The sequence below is a fragment of the Mauremys mutica genome, chromosome 10, assembly GCF_020497125.1.
Source record: "Mauremys mutica isolate MM-2020 ecotype Southern chromosome 10, ASM2049712v1, whole genome shotgun sequence".
In the NCBI taxonomy this organism is placed as follows: Eukaryota; Metazoa; Chordata; order Testudines; family Geoemydidae; genus Mauremys; species Mauremys mutica.
Window position 1 is genome coordinate 24,676,536 of NC_059081.1, and position 21,805 is coordinate 24,698,340.

Here is a 21,805-nt window from a genome sequence, read left to right on the forward strand (position 1 = left end):
GTGCACCAAACCTCTGGTGTTGAGTCAGGGAGTTTGCATCTTGGAAAAGTCATTTAATTTAGACTGAAATGGATGAGGATACATATGCAGAGTAAGCAATCTCAATGGTAATGCTTACACACTTCAGGACTTCCCACAACTAGGGGAAGGGTGAATAGTGCTCTCAGCCTTCAAATTGGAGCCATCCCACTATTCCTAAAAGAGGGAAGAAAGGGCTCCTTCCCAGCTTACTAGACAGCAGTTAAAGACCCACAGGCTCAGCTGGCCTGGGTCAGCAAAATTGCTGTGTAGTCATTCAGGGTCAGGTTGGAGCCCCAGCTCTAGGACCCTGCAAAGGGAGAGGGTCCCAGAGCTTGGGCTCCAGCCTGAGCCCGAATGTCTACATAGCAATTTTTAGCCCCAGAGCCTAAACCCCAAGAGCCCATGTTACTTGACCCAGGCGAGCCTCAGCTGTACAATGAGTATTTTATTCTAATGTAGACATACCCTAAGCCATCACCGCTGAGATATTGCAACTCCCTACAGAGGGGAGAGGGTGAGCTCCTCTGCAAAACAATCAATGACCATCAACTCTCAACTTAAAAGTTCTATTTAAGCTTCATGAACTCACGCTAGGGAGACAAGACTTCACAACAATCAAGCCTCAGTCCAATGTAGATGATTCTACTACCTGCAGAGCTCCCAGGAAGGGAGGCTCCTCACTAACTCCCCTCCACAATCTTCACCCCCTCCATTAGATTCAGGCTCCAGGGTTCACAACATCCGCCACTTGTTCCAAATCTCCAGACTCTCTGAGATTACAGAGCAATATTGCTCTATAGCGGAAGCTTCTGCTTATTCACTCAGCAGCACAGACTCCCAGCAGCAGCTCCTCCTCTACTGCCTGGTCTGGTGGTGGGGGGAAGGGGAGGCATCGCATGCTGTTCTGCCTCCACAGGCAGCTCCTCCTTTCCAGCACTACACTCCACCAGCTGCTGTTGCTATCATATTCTCTGGGAGCTCTTATCCCTTAGGGGAATTCCTTTCTCTAGGAGCACACCTTCTAGGCTCCTTGCTCTGGTGAGGTCTCCGAGAACTTCTCTCTCCGGGAGCTTTCACCTCTTGTAAAAATGAAAAAAAAAAAAAAAAAAAAAAGGAGAGAGAGATTGAGAGAGAGAAAGAGACCTTCTTCCCAAGTAACCTCTCTTATAGGGCAACGTTAGGGTCCTTCAGTTTCAGTGACAGATCTTTTAGGTTCTTTTAATTGCTATCATAGCAGTTGGGCCCTTGCAACTGATATTGCACTCTCTTCTCCATTCTTTCCTTATAAGCTTTACCAAATTATCTTTCCTAAAACAGGTGCAAAAAGTTTTATATTGAAATACTTGTTTCCATGCATCTTTCTTCTTTTCCCCGTCTAACCTCTAATCAGAAAAACACAGAAAGTAGAAATCAGGGGAAAACAAACATCTGAATAACTGGGAGTATACGTTGGAAATTATTTCTGTTCTTTAAAAAAGCCTCAGCAAAATACCAAGGAGCACACTGGAGGGGAAAAGAGAATAATAATTAGAAACTAGAGATTTTCTGACCTTCAAAAGTGACTGTGCAAGAAAATTTCTTTTTGTATAATAGTAAATCAAAACAATGTTTCCCCAAGAAATTTTAGAGGCAAGTTGAAAGATCATCAATAATCTGCACTTCCTTCCAGAAAGATTTAAGAGTGACCCACAAAAAAAACAGTAACAGTAACAAACAATGCCTGAAGAACAAACGCAGATATCATCTCTGAGAGGAAATCAAAAAGTCAAAGTAATCCTGTCAAAATAAAGAAGAAAAATATTGGTAAATTGAAAGTGCAAGTAAAACAGCTGGCTTAAATCTCAGAAGAGATCTCTAGAAATACCTAACAAACATTTCAGAGTGCTGGTAAGTAAATCTTCCACATAGGGGATTTTTTAAAAAAAAATCCTCATATTAGTTTCTACAGATTTGTTAGCGCATAAGTATAATGGTATGAATCTATTTCATAGGGTGCTTCACATGCCTACAAAAACAAAGAATTCAAAGCTTCAGTTATACAGTGTCATAATTCAACTTCTGTGAGTAGTATTCATGAAAAAGACTGTTAAAAAGTGTGAGGTAGGGGGAAGTGAGCTATGATTAGGTAAGTAAAGGAGTAACAGGAAGTCTGCAGAAGGGCAAGATAGTCAATAAGAGCTATGAGATTTCTGAGAAAGGAGAGACAACTTGATATCCCATTAACTACTACCTCAAAAGGAATGGCTTAGTTGTCCAAGCCTCAGGTTTAATATCCACCCTTCTTAATTAACTTGCAGGAGTAAAACATGGATTCAGATCCCAGGAGGGACACCTTAGCCCATCATCATTCTGATGTAAATAAAGGAGGTTCCTTGCTGTTTACCAAGGCCCTTCAGATGAGTTCTTAAAAAATAAAACAAAACAAAAAGATTCTGTCTATTCTGCATGGAAATGAAGAGATATAGTTATTCAAAACTACTTTTAGACAGAAAATTGGGGTTTCAACTAAATAAAAGGTGTTTGCCTTCTGCAAAAAAAATTAACTTCTCATCAGAAGATTCAGTTTTTAGCTGAAAAAATGAGAAATTTTGGTCAAGTATGTCTGCAACAATACAGACAACAAAAAAAAATCAGGAAATGTTTTTTGAGAAATAGATTTTTTTAGGCATATTAATACAGCACTTGGAGTAATAATTCATTTAAACTACAGTAGAGAAACGTATTTCCCACACTCCTCAGAAGCAGTGCAAAGGCTTTGGGGTGTCAGGAGTAATGAAGGAGCTGAGGGAGAAAGTAGTAATTTCTGAAAAGGAGCCTGGGAGTGAACCTGGAGGGTTGTTAGTGAGAGAAGTATGGAACAGGTGTTTTTGGGAGGGAGGATTGTTAGGAAGCCTCCCCCATGCAGACTCTGGCTGATCCCTAACCTCTCCCATTCAGTCACGCACATCTGCCCCTGTCCCTGTGTTCCCCTGCACCCCCATTCAGGCAGATATATCTGCACATGTTCCCATGTGGCCCTGCACCCCCACTTCCTCCATCCCCATGTGGTCCTGCACCCCCCCCTCAGCATCCCTCCCCATGTGGCTCTGCACTCCCCACTCAGCTCCTTGCTCAATGTTGCACCCCACTAGCTCCTGTGTCCTCACCCCAGTCTGTCCTCCCCACTAGTCTTTCTAAACCCCAATCTGTGACCCCCCCATGTACCCTGCTCTGTCCATCCCCTCCTTATCCCATACCTCCTCACCTGGCCCCACAGGCAGGGTGCTGTGAGGAAAACAGCCTCTGCCCGCTCCCTCTCTGAGCTGGCTGCTGCAGCCCATGAGCCAGCTGCTTTCTCTTCAGGCACCACATCAGCCCTTAGCAGGCAAAAGGTGTAATTACAGCTTCCCTTTGCCTCTCCATTAGAATCAATTATTCTACAGGGGAGAAAAAAAAAATCTGTAGGGGTCATTAATTTTGCGCTTGCGCATTAGCACAGAATCCCCTCAGGTGTAACAAAGGGAACAAAGCATTTGTTCTGAACAACATCAATGAAATAGATGCTAAGGCCCTGTTCCTGCATCTAGGCAGGCTCCTGCATGCACCGATTCCCACTGACTTCAGTGGATCTCTACACAGGCACAGAGGTCTGCCTGTATTGAGCTCATTGTGGGATCAAGGCCTAACACACTACAAGCCAACAGTAATTTAAGAAAACGTGAATTAACATTCCAGTGTTGTTCTCAACTGCACTAAAACAAAGCTCAGCTGTGTGACTTTTACTTTTCCATGGTAGCAAAGTTGATTGTTGTCATGCAGTCTGTGGCTTGTTTTTATTTTAAAAAAAAAGTGAGGCCACAGTAGAATTGTTAGATCAACTCTAGTCATTCAAATGAAACGTCATCTATCATTATCCCTGAAGTCACCAGCTGTTTCTAATTAGCATAAAAGTATAACTAATTTTCAAAGGTACAGACAGCATTTATTTTTAGGTGTTAGTAATATTAATGACACAGTCAGGGAAGCAAGGAATCATGGGGCTGGTATTGTGACAACTGAAACATACAAGAAATAAAATATTTAATTATATAATAAAATAAGTAATAAAAAATAATAATGCTGCTCTTCTATATTCTTTTTTTTACATCCAAGTATCTCATGGCTCTTTATGATAGCTCCTAATGGCTCCAAACAGGACAAGGATCCCACTCTGCAAGGTGTTGTACAAGAACATATGAAGACACAGACCAGGACTCCAAAAGTTCGCATTTTAATGTTAGTCATGGTACACAAATCAGTTTAGCAAACAATGAAGAAAGGGGTGAGGAAGGATATGGATTGCAAATAAAAAAAAGTCGTGATTACTCTAGCAAGTTATATACACAAATTGATGGGCTACAGAGGGTTCCTGGATTTTTTTCCTTTACATACATTATTTTTGCAGGCTTATGCTTTTGTTGGTATTTTGATTTGCTTTGAGGTGATAAAGAGAGGGAGAAAATATGGGAATGTTAGAGCAAGGGAGAATGCATGGATGGTGGGACGTGTGATGTACAAACCCCACACTGGGGACGGGTTAAGAAGCAACTCTGGACACAGGATGCTCTGCCCAGATGCACCTACTGGTCATGCTGTCAGAAGAGATGGAGCTTAAAAGGGAGCAGAACAGCTCTGTGCATTAGGGCAGTGAGTGCAAGGGAGCTGACATGAAGGCAACCTCAACTCAGAGCTCCAAGACATCACAGAATAGACAGTGGAGTAGCTGTTCATGAGTGAGGTAGGGACTCTCCTGACCCCCTTTGGTGGGGGAATATTTTACAGGCCATAAGACAAGCCTTCACTATGACTCTGGAGAGGCTGGGGTGCAGTATGAAGTAATCAAGGGAGTAGGCTGGGTGATACTCTAGCCTAGGTTACACACCTGAATGCTTGCTCCAGAGCCCTGGATTGGAATCTGGAGGAGTGGGAGGGCCCAGGTTCCCTTACTGCAAACTCCCTGGATTTGCGCCATTACTCACTACCTCCAACCCCTCCAAACTTGAGCCACTAGCTGGTATGGCCAGCCAGTGCTCTGACCACTAGGGAACATGGTCTGCGGAGAGGGTCCCCATCACATCTGATGGAGAATGTGGGCATAGCCCAGTCCAGCTGGAAGGACAAAATGGGGGGGGGGACACAAACCACACAGAGGAGAACATAGATTTAGGGAAGCTGCTCAAATGGATGATCAAAAGCCAACAACAAGCAACAAATAGCTGCCCAACAACAGCAGCAAACATCATAGAATCATAGGGTTAGAGATGTCTACAAGATTCACCTAGTCTAACCCCCCTGCCAAGATGCAGGATTTGTGTCTAAACCATCCAAGACAAAAGGCTATCCTGCCTCCTTTCAAAACCTTCAAGTGAAAAAGCTGGGGGTGCAGCTCCTGAGGCAGTGTGTTCCATTGTCCTACGGTTCTTACTGGTAGGAAGTTTTCACATCACTACAACAGCGGCAGCTCCTCCTCCTCCTATTAGAGCCAGCAGTATTACACCAGGAATAGCAACAATGACTAGTCTAGCAGATATTGACACTCTTGCAGCCCCAGGGGGGATCCAACAACCTAGCACCATGACCCCAGGTCCTCAGCCCCAGAATTCCAGTCAGAGTCACAAAAAAGGGCCCAGAGGACACCCCAGAGACCTTTTTGGTCACTTTTGAGCAGGTGGTCACTGCGGTTCAATGGCTGCTGAAAACACCCTCACAGCCCCATATTTGATTGGCAACACATAAGTACCCTACGGGGGTTTAGACCCCGCCAAGGCACTGGACTACATTAAGGTGAAAACTGCCATTTTGTATTACTTGGACATTAATCCAGAGACATTCTGCCAAGGTTTCCAGAAGAAGTATCCTCCAGGGACACAACCCCGGGAGGTGGCACAGCACTTCAAGGAGCAGTGCTGATGCTGGTTGAACCCTGAGAAGCAGACTGCAGTTCAGGTGGCTGAAGACATTGTGCTGGAGCAGTTTAGCCAGATACTTCCAGCCAGCTGACAGGACTGGGCAAAGTGCCACCAGCCAGCAACAGTAGGGGAGGTGGTGACTCTGATGGATGATACAAAGGGCTGAGACAATGGAACCCAGAATACCAATCCTTACTTGAGGTCAGGCAAGGAGGGGATGGCAGTATCTAGTAATCTGACAGCCACTCTCAAGGCTGTCCCCAACCAGAAGCTGTGAGAGCAAGCAACCGGGAGAACAGAGTCCAAGAAAGAAAGCGAGACTCCACCAGGAGCCCCACATTCCCCAGAGAAGGAGCAGCCAGCAGCACTCCTAACGGAGCTGCTTTGAATGTGGCCAGAGGGGATATTTTCAGCATGACTGTCCATTCATGGATTACAGCTACAGACAAGCTTGAACAGCAATACCAGAGCTCACAAATGGGACCTGGCCAAAATGAGGGTCAATGTGGCTGAGGTAACAGGCCTAGTATACTCAGGCTGCAGTCAAATATTACTGCAGGCCTGCAATCCATCAGGTTCCCCTATCAACCTGCAATACATTCACAGAAATGTGCACCCCTACTGCATGAGGGAAATGCAACTGATGGTCAGGAACCACACAAAGTCTTGATTTGAGGGGTTGTCAGTCACTTTGGCCTATCCTGTAATCTTAGGAAGCATTTCAGGGAGATCATGAGGACTGTGTGATGGAAACCAGCCAGAGAAAGCCAGCCCCAACCTGGGAATGAAAGAAACAACCAAACCAGGGGAGTTTGTGAGAAGACAGCAGATCCAGAAGTGGGTACCACCTCACAGCCACGAAGCCCAACCCAATATCTTGTCAACCAAGGAGCATCCAAGGTTATAACCATCTAGTGGAGAAGAGAAGATGTGGATTTTGCAAGGAAACAGCAAGAGCACCAGACCCTAAGTTGGGCATGGAAATAGATAGTCAGGGAATGGCAAAGAGTTTGACCCCCAATGACTAAGACAATGGCCTGCTTTGAACTCAGAAACAAAGAGTCCCACAGTGGGTGGAGAAACTTGATCATCCTGTTGCCAAAGACAGACAGACTCAATTTTGCATAGACTTTAGCAAAGTCAACCTAATATCAAGTTTGACGTGTACCCAATGCCCTATGTGGAGGAACTGCTGGAGAAGCTGGAGACTGTTGAATACATCTGTACCTTAAACCTGATGAAGTGGTACTGGTAGATCCCACTGTCAGCAGAGTCACGTTAAAAATGGCCTTCCCTATCTCATTTGGCCTGTACCAATTTGTAACCATGCCGTTCAGCCTCCATGGAGCCACAGCCTCTTTCCAGCAGCTCATGGATCAAGTGATGAAACTGCATGACCAGTAAGCAGTCACTTATATCAAAGATGAAGTCATCTATAGTCACAGCTGGAAGGACCAGGTGAAGCCTTGAGAAGGCAGGGCTCACAGCAAATCCAGTCAAGGGTCAACTGGGAAAAAGTGAAGAGATGTACCTCCAGTATACCATGGGGAAAGGACAGCTACACCTGCAGATTGACAATGTTCAGGCACCAGAGAACTGCCCAGTACCATTGCCCAAGAAGCAGGTACGATGGTTCCAGGGCTTGGCTGGCTATTACAGGCATTTTTACTGGACTTTGAAACAATTCCCCCTCCCCCCAACCTGGTAAAGGACACTAGCCCCCAAAAGGTCAAATGGACGGACCTTTGCAACGGAGCATTTAAAGCCTTAGAGAACCTCCTAACCCATAAGCCAGTACTTTTCCACCCCAACTTCTTGAAACAGTTTATCCTACATGCAGATGCATCAGATGTGGGCATTGGAGCAGTGCTATCCCAGAATGATGTGAGGATCAGCCAGTCCCATGAGCCAAAAACTGTTCCCACGAGAAAAACTACTCAACCATAGAAAAAGAAGCCCTAGCTATGAAGTGGGAGCTATATGTGCTGTGTTTTTATTTACTGGGGAGCACGTTCCTACTAGTCACAGACCACACACCCCTCCACTGCCTGAATTCCATAAAGCACGCCAATGCCCAGATCATGAGGTTTTACCTCTCCCTACAACGCTATGATTTTATAGTACATCATCGTCCAGGGAAGATGCACAAGAATGTGGTTCTCTTAGGATGGAGGAAATGGCAAACAAACAACAGCCCCACAGCTCTAAAGCTGAGAGTCAGGGTGTCTGATGGGGTGTGCCAACCCCACACAGGGAAGCAGGGGTTAAGGAGCAGCTCTGGTCACAGGTGGCTCTGCCCAGCTGCACCTGCTGGGTGTGCTCTCAGTGGATGTGGAGTTTCAAAGGATGCAGCCTAGTTCACTCAGGGCCCTCAGTGAAAGGGAGAAGACCTGCACAAGTAGCTCCTGCAAGAATCCAGCAGGAGCCCCACACCACCCTGAAGTCAACTTCAACTCAGATCCACAAGCCACCGCAGAAGAGAGAGCAGAATAGCTGCTCTTGAGTGGGGAAGGGAATTTCCTGACCCCCTTTTAGGGGTGACACTTTGTGGGCCATAAGACAAGCCTTCACCATGCTTCTAGAGAGGCCACGCAGTAGTGGAAAGTAACCCAGAAAGTAGGCTGGGTGACTCCCTAGCCCAGATGACACAGCTGAACTGCCCACCCACAGCCATGAGTTGGAACCTGGAGAAACAGGAGGGCCCAGGTTCTCCTACTACCAACCCCCTGGAGTTACATCACTAGATGGTATGGCTAGCCAGTTCTCTGACCACTAGGGGACGTGGTCTAAGGAGATAGTCACCCATCACAAGCGGTCACCGAAAATAAGAGGGTAAAAAAAGGGAATGGGAAAGATGAGACAAGGAGATGATAAGCGTGTGGCTGGGGACAGGGGAGGAAAGGTAGATATAAAGACCAGGGAGATTAGTGGAGATGTTCATAGTTTAATCAAGTAATATCAGAGAATATTAAGTGAACTGGGTGGGAATAATTAATTGATCATAGACTCTGGCATCCGGCAGCCTGCAAAGAGGGACTGGGCTACAGCAAGGGGTTCCTGCTCCCCCCATTACAGCCCATAGGGAGTGTCTCTGAGGAGGAGGTTGTGTGAAGACTTGCATGAAACCCCTAGAGTCATGGCCCAAGTAAGACTAAATGTGTGATCTGTTATGCTGTTTGGAGAACCTTATCTTCCCTCTTGAGAAATGGTGCCTCACTTACTGGAAGTTATTGTCAGGGAGAAAGGCAGCCAAGAAGCAGCTAGACTTCAAGAACAAGTTGGCATTGCAGGCTGTAAAAAAAAATATAACTTTCCTGCTCCTTATCTGACACGGCTAGTGGCTGGAAGGCCATTGCAAGGGAGCAGAGCGTTCTAGAAAAGCACCTCCCAGAAGAGATCCTCTGCTAATGAAGCTAGTAGTTAGGGGTCCAACGTGGATGAGAGAAGGGGTAGGCTGTTAGGCCCTGGATTCTGTGCAGTGACACCCCTTCACAGTCTGGAGGTGTGGCAAGGACAGGGAAGACCAGTCCCCTCATCCATCTACTCCCAGGTGATGCTGCTGGTTGGAGCGTCCTTCTGGAGGAGACAAGTCTAGTATAAAAAGTTATGTGAGAGGAGATCCGCAGCTAGTGCTAATAGGGAAAAGAGACAGTGGAGGGATCCCTGCACCCACCAAATGCTGCCCTAAATCTCAGCACTGAGGTCAAAAATCTTTAGCACCACTTGAAGTGCAGACAACTGCAGAGAGGAATACAGTATCTATGGCAGTGCAAAACACTATGCACATTTAATGATAGGAAGGAATATATCCCAATGCATCCAATCAGTACTGCAAGGATAATTCATAATGGCAGAATGCAAACTGGAATTGGAATCCAGCTAGTAGTGTGACTAAAGAACATCATGGTGGCTTCAAAGATCATGAGCAAGTTGGGCCTATACTCCATCTGAAAATTGATGCCAGTGTAACTTTTGGGTGGGCTAGAGAGTTTACTTCACTGCCCTTCTCCCAGTACCTAAAAACGACTCCCACAGAAAGGCTCCTAGAAACCCAGAATTCAGTCACTGAGGATTTTCAGCAAGGGTTGCACAGGGTCAACCTCATCAAATCAAGTCCAAAAACAACAAAAGGAATTAAGAATTAAGTTAAGGACAAAGTTTACAAAATCTTATGATAAAGACACTTTATTATTATTATTATCAGCTTAATTTCTACAACATCATAAGACGGCTACTTTATAACCCACATATACTGTCTTCAGTTATGTATAAACAAAGAAAACAAATTAAATTTCAAAAGGTCAGTCCCCACTGAAACAGTGAGAAATAACTCAGAGTTCCCAAAAGCTAAGGTTGAGTTCACCTGAGTCTCAGTTAGTCTTTGATCACCAAAATCGTACACAGTCCACTGAGTCAAAAGCCCTGCAACAATATATTTTCTCCTCTTCCTCGTAGAAACCTCCAGCTGGACTCCATATAGACTCTTCTTCATCCTCTGCTGACATCACTCAGTTAGCTAGTCAGCTAGTTAACCAACCACTCAGTTTATGAATATAGAAAAAACAAACCTGTTACAAGAAAAATATAAAACTGAAGATAGCAAAATATAAATCAGGGGTCTTAAAAGTCCTGGCCCGCAGGCCATCTGTGGCCCAAGAACCACCCCACTGCGGTCCGCAGAGGAGAGACAGATGCAGCCAGGCTGCTGGCAATGTCTGCTGCAAGCGCCACCCTCCACAGCTCCCATTGGCTAGGGGAGAGGGACAGAGATACCATCACTAGTTGCCTGGCAGAGTCAGCCATGGAGGTAGCATCCTTAGTCACCAGGCAGAGTCCCTTTTTTTCACAATGAATATAAACAAGTAAAAATACAGAACACAACTATCTGATTCACACCTTGCAGCAATCCTAAAGATTTCAACTGCTCAGTCACTGAGGCCAAACATCAACAAACTGACAGAACTGAAGCATTGCCAGTGTCTGGCAAAAACTAAAAACTCTCTGGCAGGCAAAGAATTGTATAAAGTTGTATGACAATTTTATTATTTCTAAGAAATTTGAAATAAAAAATACAATATAAACTTTTTTTTCTCTGAACACCATCTTCAGTGATAATATTGGCCCACGGGGAGGATTTGAGGACTGGCACTGGCCCTAAGATAAATTGAGTTTGAGACCCCTGATATAAATTACTCTTTCCCCATCATTACATTCAAATAAGAGAAAAGTTGGTGAACCACATTAGTTGAGACAATTTAACTAAAACAGTTTGGCTAAGAACAACCTTCCAAATATACAATTAAAATAAAAGAAGTTAGCTTTCCCTCCCAATTTCCCCTTTCTATAATTAACACAGTCAGGGTTTCGCAAATGCTTCAGAGTTAGGGAAAACCAGCCTGCTTTCTGCTACTGGGGCTCAGCTTCTCCCAGCCCACACAGTGGCATATGGCCTTTTGCAAAGTAGCTGCCCTGATTACTTGCCCTCCTGGATTCTAGCAACAGAACCTACTGAGCATGTCCAACTCCAGAAACTTCTGGTTGTGGAATGCTAATTGTGCATCTGCTTAGCAAAAATGACCCAGACACAACTCATTCCTACCCACCCCTTAGCTATAGACCTCTTAAAGAGTTCTCCCTTGTAGGCACATGGATTACACCAGCAGCATAGCACACCCCAACATCTTCCATGTAATTACTGACACAGAGCGTTTTCCTAATCATTTTAATTAACTAAGGGCTTGTGTAGACAGAGAGTTAGTGCACAACAAGCTTGCAGTGTAGGGGTGTAAATCTATAGCACACCAGCTTGGTGTATAACAACTAGCTGCATGGCGTCTGCTAGCATGCTCTAGATTGAAGTTCTCTAGTTGCTCTGATCTACTCCCAGTTCAAATAGCAGCAGATCAAAGTGCACTAGGGAACATTTAGTGTGCAGTAGCAGGGCCCTCATGACCAGTTAGTGCATGGCACACTAGTGCCATGCAGTTGTATGCCCCAGCTTGCAGTGCACTAACTGTCTAGACAAGCCCCAAGAGGACTTCCCTGTATTTCACAGGATAAGGCATCTTGAACGTATTTTGATTACACTTGTGGGCCCAACTGTTTATATCCTTTGCACTGGCAATATTCTGCTGCCGCAAACACTAGCAACAGGGGGGACAAGTTATGGCAGCCTGCAAGGCTGCCTTAGTTTGCACAAGGAGCTGACCCAGCCCCTTGCAACCTCTGAGTGGGGCATGTGCAAGCAACCTCTCTCGGTCCCTGTGCCTTTATGTTTCTACCCCTCATGGGCAGCAATTTAAGAAATGCTTTTCTCACAAGCTGTAAACCAGGTGCATAATGACTGATGACATGCCAACATTTCCAAAGCTTCTGAGTATGCTGCATGAGGCCAGCAGCTATGGGTTTATCTTTTCGTCTGAGGATTATATTGGCAGAATAAAATGTCTTATTTTAATTTGTACTCTGCAAAGATTTTAAATGCTTCATTAAACATGCAAAAAGAGAGGTCCAAACAAAAAACAAACTGCTTTAGCAATAATGCAACACAAGAGCCTTATCAGAACATAATAGCCTCCTGCTGCTAGGTAAACGTCTCGACATTTAGCCAAAGCAAAACAGAGGCAAAGCCAAGATGTTTATTTTCAAAAGAGAAGACATTGCTCCTCTGGGACCATTCTCTTACATTAGCTTGATTCAGTGATACCAATGGATAGATTCATATGTCATTACTGCAGTCTTGTAACCATGGAGGCTATTGGCAAACCATTCCTGTGAGGATAGATCACATATGATCATAGCCCATTAGGTTCCATTTGAGTTTAGGGTTCATCTAAAATAGGGTGACCAGATGTCCCGATTTTATAGGGACAGTCCCAATTTTGGGGGCTTTTTCTTATATATGCACCCATTACTGTATACCCTCTGTTCTGATTTTTCACACTTGCCCTCTGGTCACCCTAATCTAAAACATCAAGCAAATCCTGTGAAATGTATCGTTTCATCACTGCTCAGGATCCAGCTTTCTTTCCTGAACAGTTCAGCCAGCCAGTCCAAGCTCTCTCTTATGTGATGGGGAGACATGGTTACCCCTTCCCACATTTACATGACCCTGGGATCTCAAGGGGCAACTGGCTGGACTACTTCACCATCCTGGTTTCTAAACAGCTGACTGGCCAACTCCCATTATTTGGCTTGGTAGCTTCTGGGGACAGGCAACCTGCCTGCCTCCACCACCCATACAGTCTGTTAAGTAGGGCCAGGAAATGCTCATCTAGTCATACTGATACAACAATTTATTTTACCTTGATGCAACAATTTATTTCACTTTGGGGCTGATACACACCAGCTGTGACTTCAAAAGAAAAATCCCAGCACAGTGCACTCTGGGGTGTTTCACAACCAGAGTAAATGGGCAGACAGTGCAACAGGAGGTAGACTGGACATGTATTTTCTAACCCTTCAACTCCTCAATATCAGTTAAGATATCCAAGTGGGGAGAGAGTTCGCCCCTCACCCCAGAATGCCAGGGCAAAGAAGCAGCCCATCCAGCTGCATCCTGCAAATCCCAGAGGGGAATGGGGTAGCAAGCTACCAAGTTTCACTCCGCAGGGTTTTGTACAAATATTTCCTCCAGATTCAGTTGACGTGAAAGTCAATTGAGAAACTAGCTTTCATGCCAAAACCAAGTGAAAATGCAAATCTTGCCTGATTTCAACATAAAACCATAATGTCACCCAGACTTAATCAAAACTGGGCTCAGGTTCACAGGATTTAGCAAATCATTTTCTGACTATGGTCTTAGTAGTTTCAAGGGCCTGATCCTGCTCTAGCTGAACCCAGAGTTCTCTCATTGATTTCAATTGCAGCAGGATCAGGCCCCAGTGTTCTGTGGGAAATTTTAGCAACTTAGTGTTACATTTATAAATACACATTTTATGAAGAGAGTTATTACAGGACATGCAGGTTTGTGGAACATTTTGATTAAACTAAACTAAAAACAAAGCAAATAAGTTAGTTAATGAGCTTCACAGCATATCATATCTGATTTAACTTTCATTTGATTTGTTTAGTTTGTCTTATTCTTGAGAAAATGCCATCATTATCATGATAGTAGCATTTATTATTGTGCAATTGGATCTGCTAGCAAAGACCTTTGAGTCCTTAGGCACAGTAAACTTGACTGCAGAACTGGGGCCTAAACGAGCATGTGCACAGGGTTGTGACTTTGGGGGGGGAGAAGAGGTGAAAAAACATTTTGCAAGATCCAAGTTGCTAAAGCCAGCTCTGATTTTAAACCGTCATGCTCTTGAAACAACTTTGAGGTCATGAAGCTTTTCTTCGGGAATTCCTGAGTGACTCAACACAACCCAAACTCACATATTTTTCCTATAAAAAGAGGCATAAATGGGTGCCTTCTTTCTGTTCCTCTTTATCACATAGTGATTTTAATTCTGCTCCTTGTGTCACAGCATCTCCTAATTACAATGTGAACCCAATTATGTTTGACTTCAAGTTTAACTTTCAAGACCATAGTGTTATAATGAGTGCAAACTCATCCAAACTGAGTTTTCCCAGCCTTTTAAAATATTATATATATTATATATTTTTTTACTGATTTTATATATATGTGTGTGTACACACACATATATATATATATATATATATATCAGTAAAATACAGTGAAGGTAGAATGCAGTATTTGCTACAAAGCACAGAAAGATTAATCGAACAGTCTACTCCAAATGTTGTTCCTTGGTACAGTACCTAGATTCAAGAGCATGTTGCTTCCAGAAGTCCACAATATGCAAAATATGAAAAGTCTATCCAGGTCACTAATCATCTGTACTGAATAGTAAAAAAACAAGCAAACAGCAACAGCCTATGCAAAACCAAAAAGGGGACCAAAACTATCTGTAAAACCAAGGAAGGGCAACTTGGATCCAAAAAATCAGTTTCTGTGGACTATGGAGTAGATTCACATTGAGAAGCACCATCTCTCATTCATTTCAGAGAGGCAAGTAATATGACTACTCATGGAATAAGTTGCTAGTCAGTGTGAATAAGGGTGGCAGAATATAGCCCTCAGGAAGGAAGAGTACACTACCTAGAAGATGAAAGCTCAGTGTATCTCCACAGAAGGAATTTCTCTCTCTCTGAAGTTACTCAGCAGTTATCCCAATTTTTCTTCCCTCTTAAACCAGTTCAACAAACTTTGAGTTCACAACAGTAAATGCCATCCTTCGGGAGAAATCTCTTGCATACTGTCACTGTACAATCCATAAATTTGACAGGCAATCAATCACTACCATTGCAACAGCATTTGAAAGAAAATCCCTATTGGATTCTCCAAGAAGCTAATGAGAGAATAAAGAAATTTAGGCTGAACTTCTCTTAAAAGTTTAACCGTTGAATAGCTAATTTTCAAAACACAGACTTCAGAGTTTCTGATTGCAGAGCCGTGGCCATAATTAGTCATGTACAATTTAGACTGCTGCTAGACATAGCTAACATGCAATAGCTTTGAACTTTAATGTATGTACATCTTCATACATGGAATCTCCTCCTCTCCCCCACACACAAAATAAGGATATAAGGGACAACATGGGGACAATTTTGCCTTCAGATAAGTACAGGCAATTCCCATTGAATACTGTGCATGCAACTGAGGGCAGAAGATGGCCTAGGGATATCAGACAGTTATCGAGGGAGATATTTGTATTCCCTTACTCGTGTTGAGTAATACCCTAGTCCACAAGTAGCCCTACTGATTGCAAGGGGAACCAGTCAAGGAGTAAGGTACTATTCAGTGAGAGTAAGGGTGCCAAAACTGGCCCCAAGTAACTAAAACTTTATGTCCTGCAGCATTTATTTTATCTCCATACAAAGAATGTAGGCAGAAAAAGCAGTGGGTCAAATTCAGTCCTCATTTACACCAACAACTCTACTGACTCCAGTTTCACACAGGACATTTAATTAAACCGTAAATGTATGTGGGTGAGTATGCTAATAAGCCTCTCCTCCTCCAACATTACCCTCAGTTCAACCATATAAAAGCTATATCACAAACTAACAAAGCTCAAAAATCTCAGCGTTTAGCTGGACACTTTGGGCTGAGTTACGTAGATGGAATTGTATTGATTTCTCATATGTATACATCTAAGGCAGTGGTTCTCAACCTATTTACCATTGTGGGCCGCATATACAGCTCTCTGTGTGATGTGGGTCGCATCCACAGAATATACATACTCCCTGAATGGCCCTGAGGATGTCACATGAGCCACAGCTGTGTGCTGATTGGGCTGCAAGCAGACTGCGGGTTGAAAACTACTGATCTAAGGAATAAACTAGACGCTAGGAGCAATATTCATCCCTAGTGTAAGTCCATAGAAATCAATGCAGTTATGTTCTGGCCCTCTGTACTTTAATCACAGCATTATGAAAAAGAACGCAAACTGTCATGAGTTAAGTATGGTCAATGAACCTTCACATTAAAGTTTCTATTCCTTGGTTTGAGCTATATTATTTAACTATATTCTTGGTATGAGAATGTTAATTCTTTTAACAGTAGTTTATACAAGCCATTTTATAGAATATTATAAAACATATTAGTTAATGACTAAAGACTAAACTTAAAATAATGTATCTAAGTTATATAATTACTAATGCCACGGCTGTAAGAAGCTGCTGTGAGACTCATTCTCAAAATACTTAAGGAAATAATGGTGCCAATAAATTCGACATGCAGCAATTTCTGTTCTATTTTATACCTGTCTCTTCAGTGGAGTTGCATAAATGTAACAGAGCAGAATTTGATGCATATGTACCTTTCACTTAAATGTTCATTGAAAAGTAGGAAAAATAGAGATAAAAAATTTCTAGTTTAAAACTAACCAAATAGTTACAGCTGTTACAAGGCTTGATCTTGTGGCTACTGAACTTATTGCCACAGGATCAGCCCCATAGAGTTGATAAGAACATTTTCTTCAGGCTTATATATTTTACCAAAAAATCTACAACTGATTGGTGTATTTATAGCCATGTACAATTATTTCCATAGCTAGCGGTTTTATGAGGAGTAACAATGTCTTCTGGAGGATGGAAATTGCAATTGGAACATGTATAAGTCAGCAGTCATATGAGTTTTGTTGTTGCAGAGGGCAAATTTCCTAGCTGCCCATTGTAAATAACATTTTTGTTGATTTAAATTATATTAGTTTTTATAAAAATTGTCATAGGCTCACCCCGAAACTCTAAAAGACAAAACAACTTTAATCTGTATAGCATCTTTCATACAATAAGGTATTCCACAGTATTTCAGAGAGCTAAACAATTCAGTTAGAGCCAAATACAAGCAAAGGGGAAAAGAATTAGGAGGTACTGTCAAGGGATAAAAGATAAGATTTTAGCTGACATTTGAAGTGAGAAGGAAAGTCAATAAGGCAAAGACACCATACAAGAAGGGTTTTGGCAAAAACCACAGAGAGGGCTCTGGTGCCAAAAATGGCAACAGAGGTGTGGTAGAGAGAAGACAGTAGTGTAACAAATGGAGGGAATTGATAAATTAATCTCTTGGGAACAAGTGGAGTTATCAGGGGATGAGGGTTTGGTTGATCTTTGTTGGAATAGTGTGTGGCAAAGCATGCTGCATATGCTGGAGAACCAAAAGTTGGGGAGTTCACAGAGAAGGGACACACTGTAGTGAAAGCAAAAGGAGATGCGGATATGAAAGAAAATATTAACAGTGGTAGAGGTGAGGCAGAGGTGTATATGGCCAATATTCTGGACGTGGGTCCATACCACTTTGGCTATGATCTCATAAGATCACACAAGCTAAATTTAACTCTCATTAACACTGAGTGGGTCTTTGTTTGCTTTTTGTGACTAGTCCACATAAAAGGTTAATGAATCTTCTACAGCTGCCAGCTAGGGACTTAAGTCACTAAGCTCAACATAGAGCACCAGGCTTCTTTGGTCCTGCATCCTTTCAATTCAATGGCGATGTTGCCACTGACTACAATTTGTGTAGGATTTGACCATTAGTATTGAAGGCCCTGGTTTCAATCTTCACTTTTGGCCCAAGCAGGGTCAGTTAGTATTGTCAGTATAATTCTGTTAAATGCAGTAACTATGAATATGTTTTGCGGTTGGCAAAAGCAGGGGATAACTGGAGCTGAATGTCAACTATGTTGTAAGTTGTATTTTATGTATATTGTTAATAATAAACCAGTCACATTAGAGTGCTACTTTAAGCAGTGTCTCCTTAACAACTGGATAGCAGGAGATGATTAAATGTGGGAGAAGGGCTAGCATTACATTACTCACTCATATCTAGGGCCCAACCAAATTCATGGCCATGAAAAATGCATCACGGACTGTGAAATCTGGTCTCCCCCCATGAAATCTGGTCTTGTGTGCTTTTACCTATACAGATTTCATGGGGGAGACCAGAGTTTCTCAAGTTGGAAGTCCTGACCCAAAAGGGAATTGCAGAGGGGTTGCACGGTTATTTTAGGGGGAGTGAATGACTGCCACCCTTACTTCTGCACTTCCTTCAGAGCTGGGTGGAAGGAGAGCAGCAGCTGTTGTCCGGGCACCCAGCTCTGAAGGCAGCGCCCTGCCAGCAGCAGTGCAGAAGAAATGAGGGTAGCAATACCATACCATGCCCCCTTCTGCACAGCTGCCTTCAGAGCTGGGTGGCCGGCAAGTGGTGGCTGCTGACTGAGGGCCCAGCACTGCAGGCTGCAGCATAGAAGAAAGGGTGGCAATACTATACCATGCCATCCTTACTTCTATACTGCTGCTGGCGGTGGCTCTGCCTTCAGAACTGGGTTCCCAGCCAGCAGCTGCCGCTTTCCAGCTGCCCAGCTCTGAAGGCACACCACCACCAGCAGCAGCACAGAAATAAGGGTAGCTGTACCACAACCCCGCCCCCTCCCCCCACACACAATAACCTTGCAAACACCCCCCCCCCCACACACACACACACACAAAACTTATTTTTGGGTCAGGATCCCTACAATTACACCACCATGAAATATCAGATTTAAATAGCTGAAATCATGAAATTTACTATTTTTAAAATCCAAAGACTGTGAAATTGACCAAAGTGGATCATGAATTTGATAGGGCCCTACTCGTATCACCTAGCTGGACAGCCTGTTTTCATTATTAAATTGTGTAAAGTTCGGCAGACAATGGATACATGCAAAGCTTATAAGAAAAACAAAGCAAAATCCTAACTGGTATTATTGGGTGTCTAAAAGAAACCAAAAAGCAAGGTTACCTAACAAAAATATTAATAGTTTAATGGCAATCATGTCCTAAATTCTCAGATAATTACACTTTGTCTTTAGATATCTCATCTAATGCCTCATGTTCAAAAATGTGAATTTTAATCTTCTAAATTCTAAGGATCACTCTTAAAATGTAGAACTGTGGCCCGGAGCATTTTATGGAGAAAATGGAACAATGTCATTTAACCTGACATATATCGAATGTGTGACCAATCTTGTTAATACCACTCTGATGGAGAAATATTTAATAGAAGAATAATGTAAATCTGGTAAACTATGTAGCTTTTTAGACAGATTTCAGTGTCAAGAGATTGAAAATCATATTTAAAAAGAATACAAATTTCTTTGCCTATTGTATAATGCTAAAACCACCTGAAATTTTGAAAACTGAAATAACTAAAAATCTAATTTACTTTTCACCTATTCTGTTGGGGATGTTTACCTTCTGCATTTCACTCAGATAATGAAAGCAGACTAGGATTTTACTTTTGCTTTTTGTCAGTTTCATATGTCAGCCATCAGACTATGCAACAATACTTTGCAAACACAACAGCGGAATGTATTAAAAAATGGAAAACATTGTTTCCAGGTGAAAATCATTAAATATTCCATGAAAATTTTTTATCCATGTAATATGAAAGGACATAAGTTCTCAGTTGTTCTCTTTTCTCTCTGTTTATCAGTCTCTCTCTCTCTTTTTTTCTTTAACTTTCTTTCAATATTTCTATACTTCCTTTTAAATTAACAGGATTAGGTAAATAAAAGAGCACTTTGAAAACAAAACAAATCTAGAAGTGAGCAGTAGAAGTTTCACGCAGCCATTGTCCCACTTTCTGGGTTTATTCCATGTTTGATGGAATATAGAACTATCCATTTGATTCCCCTAAGGGCCTGATCCAAAGCAAATGTAAAAATTCCAATTAACTTTAGTGGGCTTTGGATCAGTTCTTTATTCTCAGAATGATTCTTTGCCTGATGAACACTGAATCGCTCTCAAACTCCTTCTAATGGTTGACTTTTGAAATGGTTGCTGCTGCTCTAATTGGCTATAAGAATGAAGCAATGCTTGCCTGTGAAAACTGTTCATATCTGTAATTATTTTGTGAAATTAAGGGAGGGGGCTAATTTATAATGGGAGTATAAAACTGCTGAAGGAGCAATGCGTGGAGAGACACCAAAGATCACCACTTGACCAAACTCAATCCAAAGAAGGGTGATGGGACTCATTAGCAGTAAGGAAGGAGATACTGGCATCTGCCACCAGCAACAGAAGAAGCAAAAAATAAAAGCAAAAAACCCAGCAACAAAACCTGTCTAATAACATTTGCATGTCTGGCAAACAGCATGCCTAAAAAGTACAACAAATTACATTTTACAGAACTGATTTCTTCTTCCAAGGCTCAATTCTGCAGTCCTTTCTCAAGCAAGACCCCAACTAAAAATCAAGATGTGTGCAAATCTCATCCAGAAACTGGCAAGACCTACCTGGGAAACTGATGGAAAAGCCTTATGGACCTCTTCACTGGCCCTTGTCTCTTCTACCACAGAATACTGCTCACCTGTCTAGACACATAGCTCCCATACATCACTTGTCAATTCTCAATTTAACACTGGCATGCAGATTATTATGGGCACAGTAAAAGTAATGCCACAACCGCAGCTTCCCCCACTAGTGCATATCCACCCACCCAAATTTGTCATAATATGAGAATTCAGGAGTTCCATCTTATCCAAAGGAACAAGGATCTTCCAATACATGAACACCTAAATAATCAAGATTCCAAGTCCAATCCAGAAAACCTTTTTGGCTTGTAATGCAAGAGCTCAAAGATTTGCAGTTTTCCCCTGAAGATGAATGGCAATCAAAGGGGAAAGGGCACCGCCATCCTGAATAAACACTGCATCAAGGACCCAACCAAAGAATGCAGTGGCTTTTCACTCCCATGAAAGATATGGTCCAGTTTGAATCACATTCACACATCACATGACAGATGCGCCTACCTCCTCCATAAATGGGGACCAAAACACAATCCTGTGTGTGACTGCAGATCTTGACTTCAAACTATGGAACACCTCAGCAATGTCCTAAACAATCATATCATGGTAGTATCTTTATCATCCACTCTGCATCACCTGAATCAATCCACTGGATCACCAGCCTAACCTGGGACATTTAAAATCACTGTTTTTAGCCATACAAAAAGAAGATGATGACTAAAATCAACAGTTCTTGAGCCTGGATAAGGACAGCAGATCCACCCCAAAATCATTTGTAACTGTACATTTTTTAGGGTAAGAATATCAACTTTCCCATATGCTAGGTGTGTATAAATGCCCAAATATAAATAGTTTATATAAAATGAATGTACACACCATTCTACGTAGTGATTTCCTTTATTCCTTTTGAGATCTTTTCCCCCCTGATGGATATTTTTCTCTAACCTAATTATAACAGCAACCAAGGTGCTGGTTTACCTAATTTAAGTGTTAATGTGGTCTACTGGAAGTATGATGTTAAAATGATGAATTTCACCTGGGAAGAATATTGGAATAGAGCAAAGA

At 42.6% G+C, this 21,805-nt stretch overlaps 1 long non-coding RNA gene across 1 annotated transcript in view; it reads right to left on the reverse strand.

Moving 5' to 3' along the window:
- Positions 1-700: 700 nt before the first annotated feature.
- LOC123378215 overlaps positions 701-21,805 on the reverse strand; it is a 33,028-nt gene continuing 11,923 nt past the window's right edge. Inside the window, exon 3 of the long non-coding RNA XR_006582513.1 lies at positions 701-1,100. This is a non-coding gene — a long non-coding RNA (uncharacterized LOC123378215). The remainder of the gene's footprint in view (positions 1,101-21,805) is intronic.